The sequence below is a fragment of the Nyctibius grandis genome, chromosome 7 (assembly GCF_013368605.1).
Source record: "Nyctibius grandis isolate bNycGra1 chromosome 7, bNycGra1.pri, whole genome shotgun sequence".
Lineage (NCBI taxonomy): Eukaryota > Metazoa > Chordata > Aves > Nyctibiiformes > Nyctibiidae > Nyctibius > Nyctibius grandis.
The window spans coordinates 31479202-31491808 of record NC_090664.1 but is presented as its reverse complement, the minus strand read 5'-3'; positions in this window follow the sequence as shown (position 1 = coordinate 31491808).

Here is a 12607-nt window from a genome sequence, read left to right as displayed (position 1 = left end):
ATTGCCACAGTAGAAGTCAACTGACACAGTTATTTCAGAAATGCCAGTATTCCAAGACTCTTACCATGACAACACACCGGCTGTAGCATTTATTGGGTGTTTGACATGAACAACCTCTGCATCACGTTTCTGAAGCATTAACTCCACAGTAGGAGTGCAGAACATCTTTCCTGCGTATTACAGTCAGAGTAGGGGAGAATTGGGCCCTGACTTACTGTTTGCCAAGGCAGACAATGGCACAGACCTTGTATTTCTATCATCATGCATCTTTTTTTTCAAAGAGAAGGTAGTTCTCACTTCAGAAAGCAAGAAAGGGATCTTTGATACTGTGTCTTGAGGTTCAACTATTTTGTTAAAAATCGAGCTATCCAGGAGAGCAGCATTTCCTCAGCCTACTCATGCTCTTTCTGAAAAAAAATCTAGATTACCTATAAACTGACAGGAACAATAGGATGTCTGAGTAACTAAATAATGTAGTAGTAATAACTAGATGTTATAATTTTTGTAAATATTGATATTAATCAATTAACCATTTAACTACATTTAATTAGGACATCATTTATTAATGTTGTATTATACTATTAAATAGCAATAATTAAATAATTACATAATGTGATAATTAGAAATTTCCCATTAAAAAACAGAATTTGCTTTTGTTTTTCTGTTCAAGTGGTTCTACCATGTTCATGACTGTTGGAGGAATACCTGTCCCTTTCTTCTTTACACATGTTCTTCCATCCTTAACGCCAGTATGGCAAACTGTCTCACCCTGCCAGCCCTACTTCTACACTTATATTTTTTTTTTTTTAAGTGGCTCCTTCCATTACCCCATCACCATACACAAATGCTTTTTGTACTCTTCCCGGAAGCAGTAAGTGTGTCCAGGTTCTCAGGCCTGGGAAAAATAATGCAATAGTCTAATTGCTGAAATGATCTTCTTCTGCTACTTTGTGGTCTAAAGGACAGGGTTTTGTCTTCATTAAATCCTCCCTCCATAATGATTGTAGGTATTTCTGTGCAATTTTGTCCAAAGGGCTTTACCACTACCTTTTGATTAAGGCATTTAGCATCTCAAGGTATTAGTCTCTGCTCCTGATTCCCAGTAAATTCTCTACACAGTGCCTAGAATATGTGTCAAGAAGAGTCACCCACACAGAGCCTTCCTTAATTTAGGCCAAACGCTTTTCATGTATACAATTGTTTCTGGTTGATAGTCTTTTTTACCTTCTCCTTAATTTTTATCTTTCAGCATTTAACAGGGAATAAGACTAACTCGAATCCCTCAGTTCAAAAGAACATCCATGGCTATTATTGCTGTACGTGTCTCTACACCATGTTTGGTTTACCACAGTCATCTAAAATTTCAGTTCCTACAGAAGCTGCACATACCCAAAGTGATTGGTTCCCCAGACCCTGCAATGAGATCCAAAGGACCTCTGCTTATTCTTCTGAAGAGGAGCAAAGAGGCCAAACAACACCCATGCAGATCACCTGCCCCACAGTACAGAGAGAGCAGAATTAAAGTGTGTATCATCCTCATCTCTCTCAGCTACTTTCATTTGCAAAGAGATACAAGAGGTCCTTTGAACTTTTTCAGTTCCATATTTGGTTCTTTGGTACAGACTTCACATAGTTTATTTCACACAGTTCCTGTAACTTTTGAAACTATTGTTTTAGTTAGTAGTCTCCAATTTGTTGAGTATCTTAAGACTTAAGGTTAAGAATTCCTTCCCTGTGCAAGACAAGCTAGTGGCTCATGCCTACAGATGAGAATGTCCTTAGCTGACTCCATTCCCCATGCCTGCTCTCTTTGCCAGGTGAGAGGAACTAATGTTTCAGCTCCATCCTCCTGAGCTGGCATGCCCTCAGCTCCTTTGTGAGTATGAGCTCTTTGTATCTCCTGGAGATTCAGGAATTACATTCCTAATCCCTACCCCACCCCTGACCCATGATGCAGGTTAACCATTAAATATGCATTACAAATACCTTAAAGGCAGGTCTCAAGAGGATGGGGCCAGACTCTTCTCAGTGGTGCCCAGTGACAGGACAAGGGGCAATGGGCACAAACTGAAATATGGGAAGTTTCATCTGAATATGAGGAAAAACTTCTTTACTTTGAGGGTGACAGAGCGCTGGAGCAGGCTGCCCAGGGAGCTTGTGGAGTCTCCTTCTCTGGACATATTCAAAACCCACCTGGATGTGACCCTGTGCAACCTGCTCTAGGTGAACCTGCTTTGGCAGGGGGTTGGACTAGATGATCTCCAGAGGTCCGTTTCAACCCCAACCATTCTGAGGTTCTGTGATTTTGACAAGTATTTCCAATAGTAAACAATACTGTTTTGAAGACCTTGCTCTCATTTAAGCCAGTGTTCCTCAGGCCCTGTATGCAATGATATTACCATCTTCACAGCCTTTACTGTTTTCTGTATATCAGGATCTCATAGATCACTTCTTTGTAACAAGACTTGGGTATCCATTCCAGTTGTGACCACTCTGTTAATAAAATTACAGGCCAAGGACTGGCCTTTGGATTAATTGAGTTTCTCTCTTGCCTTCTTTCCTGGTCCATATCAATGTTCTTAGTTTCTCCTTATCCTCTGCTCCAGAAGCTTAGTCTATAAACCTATGCTAATTCTACACAAATACAGTGGAAATTTCATATGCAACAACTCAGTAGCTGTTTTCTGTGAGCTTTGTCTAAACAACTCCTTTACCTCTTTGCCACAAGCATTACAGTGCACTGGTCAAACACAACATGAAGAATAATTGCATTGATTCCTATTGACCCCTTCATCTGTTTCTTAGCATGGTTACGAAGTTTAATAGATATTTCAGTTAAACTCATAGCCTTTTACTACCTGAAGCTCTGAAATTTGTGATAGCATGATCCTCTAAAAAATAACAATTTTAAGCTGGTTATCTGATATGATCTGGATCTAGTGTGTTGAAAAACAACTCAGATTTCTTTTCCATTTTCAAGTTGCTTTGCACTCTTCTGCCACCTTGAGGGCATAGAGCCATCTTCTGAAAATCAGGAGGTGTTTTTAAGACTGGTGCCTTATTTGCAGAGTGGAAGCGCTCTGTCAAAGCTAACAGACAAGACCAAAGATCTCTTCTGGTTTTATTAGCTGCTCTTTTGCATCTAGATCAAGGCCAGCATTTTTTATTGGCTATTGGCTCAGCTCTTTACCAGCTGTCTGCGCTCTGCTCCCAAGACGAGGGATGCTAGAGGTTTTGCCTTCAGCTTTGAAAACAGCATTTTGATTGCCTCTTTCCTAGTATTTAGATCCTTATGCTCCAGCATTATAGAAAGGAAGACATCTCAAAAAGGTTAAATTCTTGCACGTACCATGAAAACAGCCAGGTGAGCAGTGGAGAGAGAGCCCTATCTGTTTTCCCTGTGAGAGAAGGGCTGACTCATAAAATGGTAACAAGAGAGAGCTGCTGAAGGGTATAGGCCTCAGTGGTTTCACTGCATATGGATTTGTTCTATTTTTAGGCTTTAAAGAAAGTCATATTCTGTTAGTTAAGCCTCTCAGAACAAATGCTTTTAAAGCATAAGCAAAAACATCACGTCAAAGACTTAAATCCATATGCCTCTCATTAGGGCAATTATGAAAGTGTGCCTTGCCCAGGAGATTTAAAACTAGAAGCAAACAGTAACAGCTGTCCTGCAGATTCCAACTCACCAGGCTTTTACACAAAATTTCTGGAAATGGCACAACTACTCAGCTATCTGTTAATTCCTAAATGACAAATCTTTGCTAAGCGTGAGGTGCACAGTAGCCCATGTTGATATTTTGTATATATGTGTTTAGATTTCAACATCGTAAAATTACGCAGACCCATTAGAGCTCACAGCACCCCAACAGAACACCATATAGAGAAACAGATGTGACAGAACAATGTGAACCCTAAGGAACACTCTGTAATATTCTGCTTAAATTAAACTATTTCTATGCAATTTCATCTTTAAATATTGACCCATGAATATATTTTAGTCTGTTAATCCATTGCTGATACTTAAAGCAAACTAGTGTTTTAGTGAGCCTGAGGCTAACAGAGAATTTGTTTTCCAAAGTTTCACAGAATGATAGAATGGTTTGGGTTGGAAGGGACCTTAAAAGTCATTTAGTTCCAACCCCCCAGCTATGGACAGAGAAAAGGGGAGAACCCATCCCTGGGTGGGCTCAAACCACCAACCTTTTGGTTAACAGCTGAACGTACTAACCCAATGCGCCACAGAGACTCCCCAGTTATAAATATCTTTGTAGTAAAAAATAAGTTTCCTTCCTAAAATAAAATTACCTTCCTAAAAACATGGATTCTAAGTAGCAGAGAGACTCTGCATTAAATCCTACTATATCCTAGAATCTTTCAAGCTGGAAAAAACCTTACAATACAATGTTTCATTGTAGTAGATTATTTCATAGAGGATCTAAGCAATTCAGTGTTTACATGCAAAAACTACTCAACAGCACCCTACAAATTCCAGTAAGAAATTACAATGGAAAATAAATAAGATTGTTCTTATTGGAGAAATTATATTGACTGGCAGGTTCTCCCTATTAGTACTGAGAAAAGAGCCCTCCTCCAAAGGCTTGATCTCACACTATCAAAATCAACAGATAGGCATATTTTCCTCCCTGACCTCACTCAAGCATGCCCAGTTTCAGCAAATTTCAAATTCATTTAAAGAAACTTGGGAAATTAGCTCTAAAGATCCAGTTATATCAAGTTCAGTGAGAAATGACCTACTGGAGATATCTTTATAAGAACTGACTTCTTCCATTTCTAACACAGCTTGGTTTTCACTCCTAAAAGAGTATTACAGAATCAAGTGTATAAATATCAGTCATTTGGAAAAATCAGAGCTGACAAGACATTTAGTAATTTCAAAAAAGTGTATTTTTGCACTGGTGTCCCTAACAGTCAATTGCAATTTTCCATTCACAAATAAAGCTTCTCATACTTTGACTTTTCCATTTTAGCTTTTGTCCCATAAACTACTCAGACCTTCCCATTTTTATATTTGCTTTTAAATTACAAATTCCATATCTCTTTCATAGCTGGTTCCACAGTGAAATACATGTCACTTTTACAATCACTCAGTTTCACTGCCTGAAATATTGCTGGATAAGCAACATCAGCTGAGAATACAAAGGGAAGGCTGCTGAACGAGGACAGCTTAAAAGTTGCTCTGTGGAGCTGGGGTATTCTCAGTGGCCAGCCGAAGGATTCTGTGCAGCCTCCCTCCATTAGCATTAAATAACCTAGTCAAGTATTTGCTGATGGATATAGGAATATTTAATATTTTACATTCTGTTTTGGAGAGATTCTGAAACAGTGAGTTGCACAAAAATAGTGGCAATCACACGAGTGAAAATGGGTCAGTTACGTTTGGGGTCTAAAACCTGGTGGAACATTCTTCCAGTTTCTCATAGCCAGTAGGAGATGCCACTTCATTCATCATTAATATTTACATTGTCCTTAATTGTTCTTTAGCCAAATGACCCTTGTGACATTGAAGTTTGCCTCTGTCCAGGCTCAAGAATCAAAGGATGTAGTTTCCTGTCCCTGTGTTTTCTTATCCACTGGGATATTTTCCTACCCCAGTGTACCAGGCATTATTTCAGGCAATAATAGCTGCTGCACTTCTTGCTTTCTTTTCTAACAGAAAAGCTTCACCTTCTTGTTCCAGCTTTCTACCTACCTTCAACTCTCAAAATGTCACTCCCTCCTTTTACTGCTTTTAGGCTTGTGAACATTGTTTTGCCAGGAAATCCAGCTTGCCTCTTCATCTAAGCCTCTTCATGATGTTCTTTTGATCATTTTCTAGGTTTTGACTGTTTTCCTGTCAGTTATACTGTTTTTCTTGCTGTGTTTTGTCCTATATTGATTGCTGACCCCTTTACAGACTCCAGGCTTTGAAAACTGAACTGATTCTTTTAAAAATTAAGGGAATGAAGAGAACCACTTTACAGAGGTGCTTTACCTTCAACCAGCATTCATATCAAGTGCTGCCTGATCTCTCTCTTACTCTTACTAAATATTTTTTCTCCAACTGTGCCGTTTCCTCAGCTTTTGGAAGGTTGCATGTCATCTACACATCCAAAGGTCCTGTAACATGCAAATCTTTTTAGCAGTATCAATAAGCACAAGCCACGAACAAAGCTGTAAGAGTAGGTGCTGCGCAAGCACAGAGCAAAAAGATTCCTCCCAGAGCAGAAAGAGCAAAGCCTGTCCAAGGAGTCCTAGAGGACAAGTAGCCATGTCAAAAGACTTTGAAAGAGCTTTTAATAGGACTTCTAAGACCTTGGAAATTCTATTTAAGAAACTACGTCTTTAGGCCTAAAGTATTTCAAGATTATATCATGGGAAAGAGAAGCAAAGAAGTGGGAATTAGAGCACAAAACAAGACAAGATTGGTCCAGTATGCATAAAGTATAAAAATTAGGCTAAAGACTGTTATCAAGTTGGCCTAGAGATAGGATGAAAAGTCAGTTATATATTCCTGTTAGATTTGTACTAATGCAGCTTTATATTAGTAATTAGATATTAACCCCTAGAAGGGATGTGCACTCAGGCATTGCTCCTCTGGGATGAATCCCATACTCGTTCAGATGTTTGCACTTCAAGATGCACTGAATTTCTGCTCTTCTACAGCTCATCATCTGAATCTTGGGCAAAACTTATCCTTAACAGTTGGACCACCTACTAGTATTTTTTTAACATTTCTTTAGCTAATGTTCTTTAACATTTTAAAATGCAGAGGTTGTTTTTCCTTCTGTTAAATTTATAAAAACTATTCTGCCTATGTATTTCTTTCACACCAAATGACAGCATCAGCCCAACCGGATCACCAAGTCCAACTGAGATCATCAAGTCCAACCGTCAAGAGATGGTCATGAGACCATGAAGTCTATTTGCAATAGATGGCTACCATGCATGCAGACGCCACATGCAAACTTGATGCTTACAGAAAGGCTGGTTGCCATTGCGAGGCTGAAAAGTCAGCTATTAAAATGTCTGATGCCATCATTTGGCATTTCTTTCTCTTACTATGTTGTTTTAGTTCATTTGTTATATTCCCTAATTAGCATCTTCTGTAAAGTTCTTCCTGGTACTTCCTTGCCTCTTAGCTTCATGTCAGGATAATCAATAAATGAAAATCAACTCTTGCTCACACAGGTACCTGGCCTTTTTACAGAGTACACCTACCTAATGTCTGTGACAAAAGTGACCATTGAGGCAGGGTATGCCTAAGAATAAGCTGCCTGAGACTTTGATGTAGGACTTTTTGAACTCAAGGCTAAGTATTTTTTAAACAGAGCAGTACCAGACAGACTACTAATGTACTGCACAGAACACTAATGGTGATTACTGTTAATGATTTTTACTAGAGATATTGCACTGATAGATGTGGAAATTATGTTCTCTCTCTCTCTGTTTTAAAGAGAACATGGTAATTACAGGATGGCATCTGTATTGCTGGCAGCCAGAAGAGAAGGCTTCTAATGCTCCATGAATATGACACAGCTTGGACAGTGGCTGTGTAGGCTTCCGAAGACTGCCCCATAAATATAAAGAATTCTGAATTTTAAAGAGACACATCTGGGAGCATAAGGGGGAACCAGGAAGAGGAATATTGTGAAAATGAAGTGCTGATGAAAAAAAGAATAACTCAGTTTGACAAGGAACTAAAAGTGACTGCCATTTGCTCTCAACCAGGAGTCAAGAAAACAAAGGGAGAAAATAGGAAAAAAAACAGTACGTGCATACCAAAAAACTCATCTAAATTGAAAATCTCTAAAAGCAGTAATTTATGATAGAATTTCCAAGATCTTACAGGTTTGGTGGCGTATTTGTTTCAGTATTTAGCTGAGACAGTACTCAGGATACACTGCCTGATTGAACAAGTCCACCGAGAAAAAAACTTCTTACTCTCTCTACTCTCTCTTCATTAATGTAATCAAATATTTGCAATAGATGGCTACCATGCATGCACAAACCACATGGAAACCTGATGCTTATGGAAAGACTGATTGCCATTATGAGGCTGAAAACTCAGCAATTAAAATGTCTGATGCCGTCATTTGGCAAGTATGCAAAAGTTGCTGAAGCAAAAGCTGCACTACTGAAAATATTACACTGCCCAGCGATCTGTTAGAGATACAGCTTTATTTCTGGAATAACAATATGACCAGAGCAATGTCACAATGCTGCACAAATTAAATTAAGATGTGATATGGTTTGGGATGAGGAAGATCCTACTGATTAATTATTCAACACTTAACCTGTAAGATAATGTAGGGAATATTCCAGTTAGTATATAACAAGCAGTATGTTCCTTATGAACATATGAACGTTTTCCTTACGAAATTTAGATTAGAGGTATGTCATATTTTTTCTTACAGCTCTGGTGCCTATATTCCTTACTATATATACTTTTGAAAAATTAAGTCCATGTGTATAAGCATATAAAAACTCTAAAGGGAAAATACCACATGATAATGCCCTACTATTCCTCTGACTGAGAATGTTTAAATATCAGCTCTCTGTAATAGCTGTCTTTGTACTATAGCAGTCACTTCATCTGTCCTTACATGCTTACAGTCCTTGGGATTGCCTCGTGCCTTTGACTGAGGACAGCAGATCTAACTCCAGAAACTACACGTGGTTGTAATGCTGAAAACAGAAAAATCAAGAGGAGATCTACTGTGAACTAAGCTTATCAGCAAACTCGTATGCGCGTATCAGGTTTGACCCACAGCACAAAGTTCTCCTTCCATTTACACTGAGCCTGCCAAGGAAAGTCAGGAAGCAGTAAAGGAAGAATTATCTCACCTAAATTATACCTGTGTAAATGATATCTGTACAATTTAAATTGATTATCTAAATTCAACAGAAAGTCGCCATTCCTAATGGGAAGTCATCCACCTTATTCTGAGTAAATTACTGGCGCCTTACTTCCACCAGTCCTACAGAGGGAGGTCGATGATTAATTTAAAATACATTGATTCACTATAAGTGTGTGGAGTTAGGTGAGATGAACCCCATCTTTCCTGATTGCTTTATTATATTGACACACAGGGGAAACAGTGCAGCCAAAAACCACAGTAGTATTTTTAGCTTCTGTCATTAGTGACCACACATAACACCACAGTCTCTTATGAAATTCGTGAATTCAGTTAAGCCAAGGCTACATCTGTAGAAAATAGAAATGTGAAATCCCTCATGTGACTTTTCACTCTTAATATTCATAGCGATTATCCCATGCATGCAGTAGTGTCACACCTCTTTTGCCTCTCAAAGGAACTGCTTCTCTGTTTGCTGGGTCTTCTCTCTGTGGTTGCTCCAAGTGTTCCCCTCCCACTCGTGGCCTTTGGTGCTTCCAGCAGAACAAGTAGAAAGCCAACATGCAGCTTGAGCATTTGCATACCAAAAGCTGAGGTGTGACTGATCAGAAGAGCTAGCAGACTTCTAGTTTACTTCCAACACACTAAGTTTATCAGCAGACAGGAAAATAAGGTAGGTATATAATGGAAATTACATAGCTGCTTCTAGCTAATAATAGTTCATGTCTGGAGTTGGTTTCATAGGGTACTCAGCAATCCCTAATTAGCCTTTTATATCAGGTCGTTTATATATAGTGGTTTTGGTGTGAATTACTTAGGTAACTTCTTTACGGTGAGGGTGACCAAACACTGGAACAGGCTGCCCAGAGAGGTTGTGGAGTCTCCTTCTCTGGAGACATTCAAAACCTGCCTGGACGCGTTCCTGTGTGATATGGTCTAGGTAATCCTGCTCCGGCAGGGGGATTGGACTAGATGATCTTTCGAGGTCCCTTCCAATCCCTAACATTCTGTGATTCTGTGATTCTGTATATGTAATGATGCCAAATTGAAACAGCTTGTGAAAAACCTATAAGAAGCAACACCGCACGCATGCAAACCACTTCCTAACTCACGGCACTTCAGCCAAAAGCTTCTGACTGAAATGAGGGAGATCTCTCTTGTCGCACACCTAAGCAATGTCTCCAAAGGAGCGATGAAGCAAAAGCAGATGTCTTGCTCACATCCACGTACATATGTAATATACACATGTGGATTGTCTTAATTAAGATATTTAACCTGCAACAGTATCAGTATGCATTTGTACCGTCCTAAAATAACCGAGATGTAATCCACAAGTCGCATTTTCAGGCATCACTGAAGGCCAGTGTTAGTGCTTCAGGGCAAATGAGGACTGCCCAGGGACTTCCAGCGGAAGGTGGCAGATCTGAAACAGCCCTCCAAAGGCTGTCGGACAGAGTTACTGTTTCTGGATGTTGTAATTTTCTGAGGTAACTATAAACAAAATTATGGTTGTTTTGATACCTTTTTAATTTCTGCTGTTCTTTCATAGGAAGGAGCTGATTTAATTGAAGATCAGTGAAATTCTCCAGAGAGACTATCTCGCAGTAGAGCGCTGAATTCTTTTTGAATTTTATGAGAAAAATTTAAATTTCACTGCTCAAGCATGGCAGCCATCCTAACTGAGAAGCTGAATCAACACTCCAGGAGCTCCAGCTGAACTCCATGCTTTCTGCACCTACACCACTTGGAGTAGCAGCGTTAACTAGGGCAAGTTTTGAGGAGCTACGCTCACAGTCATAAACGCCCTGCAGACTTGCAGCATAGCCAGCAAACTTAACAGTTATATTGCAGAATAAGTTGAGCTGAAGTAAATAGATGATGAGAAGCTCAACATGAGCCGGCAATGTGCGCTTGTAGCACAGAAGGCCAGCCGTATCCTGGGCTGCATCAAAAGCAGCATGGCCAGCAGGTCGAGGGAGGTGATTATGCCCCTCTGCTCCACTCTCCTGAGACCCCACCTAGAGTATTGTGTCCAGCTCTGGGGCACCCAACATAAGAAGGACATGGAGCTGTTGGAGCGAGTCCAGAGGAGGGCCATGAAGATGATCAGAGGGCTGGAGCACCTCTACTATGAAGACAGGCTGAGAGAGTTGGGGTTGTTCAGCCTGGAGAAGAGAAGGCTCCAGGGAGACCTTATAGCAGCCTTTTAGTACCTGAGGGGGGCCTACAGGAAAGTGGGAGAGGGACTTTTTACAAGGGCAAGTAGTGATAGGATGAAGGGGAATGGTTTTAAACTGAAAGAGGGGAGATGGAGATTTAGATTAGATATTAGGAAGAAATTCTTTACTGTGAGGGTAGTGAGACACTGGAAGAGGTTGCCCGGAGAAGCTGTGGCTGCGCCTTCCCTGGCAGTGTTTAAGGCCCGGTTGGATGGGGCTTTGAGCAACCTGGTCTAGTGGAAGGTGTCCCTGCCCATGGCAGGGGGGTTGGAACTAGATGATCTTTAAGGTCCCTTCCAACCCAAACCATTCTATGATTCTGTGATTCTATGAAATATGTTTTGATTGGATGAAAAGTCTCACTTGTTCATTAACAGATGTTCTAAAAACAAATTAAGAATATCTGTGGTCCTCGACGACTGCAGGAAAGACACGTTTCATAAGACTGCTAATAATCATTAATGAGCAACAACGCAAAAAGCTACAAAAAATATTCTAGTGAATACTTTCAGCTACAGAAGCTGTTAAAAATGTTTTAAGTTGCTTCCTAAAGTGTGAAATGCTTGTTATTTGAACACATGTGAAATGAGGACAAAGAAAGCTAAACACTAACAGGAATATTTAAACACATAAAAAGGTTTGTTCACAGTAAGAAGGCTTTGAAAATTCTTGGCTTTTTGAATGCTGCATGACCAAAAAATAATACATGAATGGAGATTTTTCATTTATGGAGTAAAAGAATCCATACTATGACCAGGTTTGGGGTTTTTTGTTTGTTTGTTTTGGGATTTTTGTCATTTTTTTTAAGAAAAAAATACCCCAGTAACTACAAATCTGTATACTTGGGAGTTTACGTGGTACCTTTCTTTCTCTCCCCGAGAGAAAAATACTGAGCACTTTAAAACAGTGAAGTGTTTTTATTTTTCTTAGAAATTGCTCAGAAACTGAATGAATTAACAAGCTGATTTGAATAGAAAAAATATAGATTACAAGTTGGTAGATAGTAAAGACATTGTTTGGGTGGAAATGGCATATGCATTGAATATGTAGTAATGGTGCACATCAGAAGATGTGCAGTCAAATCTTGTACGTACATTACGTTTACATAATGCTTTAAGTTCTTCTGTTTTCGGATAAGATTTGAAAATAAAACTTTGCTTGCAGTGTGCAGACTTCCTAGTTTTGTTTCAAATGTTTCACTTTTTTTTCCTCCAATTACTTCTCACACATTTTTAGACAAATAATCAAATTCAATGATCTGCAGAGCTTCCAGCATAGTGTTGTTTGGATAACAGGGAAATAGAAGGATGGTGAAATGAAAATCAGCCTTTTTTTTGTGTTCAAAATCCAAATAATTCATGATTATTATTTACCCGCTCAATTAAAAAAACCTTTTTCCATTCATTTTTTTGGCCAGCCCTAATGAAAAGGGTTCTGCTGGATCTGAGGAAGAGTAAGCGTTTCAAAATCTGCCAAGCACAGCAAGTAGTTCATCATGAACCCGAGGCTTGACTGCTCGCTGTTTATTTC